Source organism: Dendrobates tinctorius, unplaced genomic scaffold (genome assembly GCF_039654945.1).
Source record: "Dendrobates tinctorius isolate UK_male_01 unplaced genomic scaffold, ASM3965494v1 ptg000003l, whole genome shotgun sequence".
In the NCBI taxonomy this organism is placed as follows: domain Eukaryota; kingdom Metazoa; phylum Chordata; class Amphibia; order Anura; family Dendrobatidae; genus Dendrobates; species Dendrobates tinctorius.
In genome coordinates, this window is record NW_027361671.1 from 84,578,910 (window position 1) to 84,583,322 (window position 4,413).

A 4,413-nucleotide genomic window follows, 5' to 3' on the forward strand; every position below is an offset into this window, starting at 1 on the left:
GTTAGGCAGTGTTAAAATGAATATGCCTTGGAGATTGCAGTCACACAGCTCACGAGTTGTGGACAGCTATCCAGGCCGAGTTAGAGTAATGGATGTCTCCACTGAACCTGGAGGCAGGGAAGGCTGTGTACGATAACGATGCAAACTGTTGTGAGTTCATTTTCCCCTTCAGTACTGAGGCCCGAGGAACTCCCTCTTCTGGTAAAGAAAGGTAGTGAGCCTGATTATCAAACACCTGAGCCTGATTATGATGACTGGCTGAGTGGAGTTACTGACTGGATATAAGGCTGCCGACGCCCTTCTGCCCTGCGGGTGATTTCTCTGTGGGATCCTTGGAGACCAGTCTGAATTCCTGCTCTTCTAAAGCTAAGTTTTCTGCTCGGCTTTTTGCATTTGTGCTTTGACTTTGTTTTGCTTTGTTTTTCTGGATTTCTGCCATTCCCTGCTGGGGTGTGCTGAATTCCTTTAGCTCTGTCTTCTGAAAATACCTGAGTGCTGATTTAGTTTTTGAAGCCTAGCTGCTTCAGGGTCTTTTTCCATATCAGCTTGTTGGCTTATGTCTTTGATAGGGTTTTGGCAGATTGCAGACAGCAACCTTCCTTTCCTGTTCTGTTTAGTTAGCTTGGGCCCCATCGTTTGCTCAGCCTATCTTTCTATCTGTGTGAGTGTTTTTCATCTTGCTTCACCGTCATTATATGTTGGGGGCTGCCTTTTACTTTGGGGTCTGCTCTGGGGCAGTTTAGACTTCCTTTTCTGTCTTTAGGCTATTTAGCGCTCCGGCTGTGATCGAGGGGTCTAGGGCATCGTAGGAACCCCCCACGGCTACTGCTAGTTGTGTTGATAGGTTCAGGGGTCTGCAATCTGATAGTTGCCAACTTCTCTGGTTTTCTGGACGTAGCTTCTATTTGTGTCTGCCTCCTACGGTGATTCAATCATAACAGAATCACCCACTATACCGCAGATCCTAGGGTACTCAATAGCAGGAAAGAATTGTAAAAAAAAAAAAAAAAAAAGTGTGTATTTTTTCCTCTATATCTCTGAGGCCGTAGGGGGGAGTTTTTTTTTCTCTCAATGGAGATAAAGCAATTGTCTGATCGTGTGGAGCAGCTCGCTGCGGAAGTGCGGGGAATTTCCGCCTACCTTGCTCATTCACATGCTGCTGAACCAAAGATTCCTACACCTGATGTATTTTTTGGGGATCGGTCTAAATTTTTGAATTTCAAAAATAATTGTAAATTATTTTTTGCCTTGAAGCCTAACTCGTCAGGGAGCTCCGCGCAGCAGGTTTAAATTGTCATCTCTTTACTACGTGGCGATCCCCAGGATTGGGCGTTTTCTTTGAAACCAGATGATCCTATTCTGACTAATGTGAACGCATTTTTTCAGGCCTTGGGGTTGTTGTATGACGAACCTAATGCCATTGATCAGGCTGAAAAGACCCTGCTGGCATTGAACCAGGGTCGAGATTCTGCAGAATTGTACTGTCAAAAATTCCGAAAGTGGGCAGTACTTACTACCTGGAATGATAATGCCTTGGCTGCTCTCTTTCGGAAGGGGTTGTCAGAAGCAGTAAAAGATACTATGGTGGGATTTCCTGTTCCCTCTGGTCTTGACGATTCTATGTCATTAGCCATTCAGGTTGATCGGCGTTTGCGCGAGCGCAAAGCTGCACGAGAGGTGTTGCCACCTGTTGAACAAATGTCTGAACCTATGCAATGTGATAGAGTTTTTTCCAGAGAGCAGCGTCAGGAGTTCAGAAGGCGTAATAAGTTGTGTTTTTTCTGTGGAGATGCCTCGCATATTATTTCTGTCTGTCCTAAACGAGAGAAACGCTTTGCACACACGTTTTCTGTTGGTGGTGTTCAACCTAAGTTTCTTCTGGCTATTACTCTGATCTGCTCCCTGTCCACATTTTCTGCCAAGGCTTTTGTGGATTCAGGAGCAGCCCTAAACCTAATGGACTTGGATTTTGCAAAACGTTGTGGATTTCCGATGACACCTCTGCAGACGCCTATCCCTTTGAAGGGGATTGATGCTACTCCTTTGGCTAAAAATAAACCTCAGTTTTGGACCCAGGTGGTAATGCGGGTCGCCCCAGACCATCAAGAAAATTGCAGATTTTTGGTGTTGCATAATCTGCATGATACTATTGTTCTGGGGTTTCCCTGGTTACAAATTCATAATCCAGTTTTGGATTGGAAATCTGTGTCTGTGGTGAGTTGGGGTTGCCGGTGTGCCTTTAGTGAGGCTCCGGTGTTTTCCACCTCTCCTCAGCCGCATGATGTTCCTGATTATTTGGTGGACTTTTATGATGTATTTAGTGAGAATGAGTCTGCTTCTCTGCCTCCTCATAGGAGTTATGACTGTGCAATTGAACTGAGCCCGGGGTGTAAATTTCCCAAGGGTCGGCTCTTCAATTTATCTGTACCCGAGCACGAGGCTATGCGATCCTATATTAAGGAGGCGTTGGAGAAGGGTCATATTAGACCATCCTCGTCACCCTTAGGTGCCGGTTTTTTTTTGTAGCCAAAAAGGATGGATCATTAAGACCTTGTATTGATTATCGTGCCCTCAACAAAATTACTGTTAAATATCAGTATCCGTTACCCCTGATTTCTGATCTATTCTCCAGAGTTAAAGGTGCTTGCTGGTTTACCAAGCTTGACCTCAGGGGGGCGTATAATCTTATTCACATTAAGCATGGGGATGAATGGAAGACGGTGTTTAATACTCCGGAGGGACATTTTGAGTACCTGGTGATGCCTTTTGGGCTCACTAATGCCCCTTCTGTCTTCCAGTGCTTCATGAACGATATTTTCCGAGATTTTGTTGATAAATTTTTGATTATCTATCTGGATGATATTTTGATCTTCTCCAAGGATTGGGATTCTCATGTGGAACATATTTGGACTGTGTTCCGGATCTTGAGGGAGAATTCCCTGTATGTCAAAGGATCTAAATGCCTTTTTGGAGTACAGAGGATTTCTTTTTTGGGATTTATTTTGTCCCCGTCAACTATTGAAATGGACCCGGCCAAGGTACAGGCCATTTACGATTGGGTTCAGCCCACTTCTTTGAAGGCCCTCCAGAAGTTTTTGGGTTTTGCTAATTTTTATCGGAAATTTATAGCAAAATTTTCTAGTATTGCCAAGCCATTGACTGATTTGACTAAGAAGGGTGCTGATGTGTTAAATTGGTCTCCGGAGGCTGTTTCTTCCTTTCAGGAGCTGAAGCGAAGATTCACCTCTGACCCGGTTTTGCGGCAACCTGATGTCTCACTTCCATTCCAGGTAGAGGTGGATGCTTCTGAGATTGGTGCAGGAGCTGTTTTGTCCCATAAGGATCCTGTAACATCTAAAATGAATCCCTGTGCTTTCTTTTCCCGAAAGTTCTCTCCATCCGAATGTAACTATGATGTGGGGAATCGGGAACTGTTGGCCATGAAATGGGCATTTGAGGAGTGGAGACATTGGTTGGAGGGAGCTAAGCATCAAGTCGTGGTCCTCACTGACCACAAGAATTTGATTTACCTAGAGTCGGCTAAGCGCTTGAACCCTAGACAGGCTAGGTGGGCCTTGTTTTTTACACGTTTTGATTTTGTGGTTTCTTTTCTTCCTGGAACTAAGAATGTCAAGGCAGATGCCCTCTCTAGGAGCTTTCTTGCTGATTCTCCTGTGGTGACCAAGCCTGCTACCATCTTAGGCGAAGGGGTAGCTCTTTCTGTCATCTCGCCTGATTTGAGACGTGCTCTGGAAGAGTTCCAGGAGGACAAACCTGAGCGTTGTCCCAGTGGAAAGTTGTATGTTCCTGACCAGTGGAAGAAGAGAGTGATGTCTGAAGTTCATTGCTCTGCTTTGGCTGGTCATCCAGGTATTTTTGGTACTAGAGATCTGGTGAGTCGGTCTTTTTGGTGGCCTTCCTTGTCTCGTGATGTCAGGAATTTTGTGCAGTCCTGTGGGACGTGTTCCCGGTCTAAATCGTGTTCTCGCTCTAGTGGGTTGTTGATGCCTTTGCCTGTCCCCAAGAGGCCATGGACCCATATTTCAATGGATTTCATCTCTGATATGCCTGTCTCTCAAAGGATGACTGTTATTTGGGTGATTTGTGATAGGTTCTCCACGATGGTTCATCTTGTACCACTCCCTAAGTTGCCGTCTTCCTCTGAGTTGGTGACCCTGTTTTTACAACAGGTGGTTCGCTTGCACGGGATTCCTGAGAACATTGTATCTGACAGAGGAGTCCAGTTTGTGTCTAGATTTTGGAGAACTTTCTGTTCCAAGCTGGGAATTCAGTTGTCCTTCTCCTCTGCTTTTCACCCTCAGACCAATGGGCAGACAGAGAGAACAAACCAGACCTTGGAGTCATATTTGAGATGTTTTATTTCTGCTGATCAGGATGATTGGGTTTCATTTT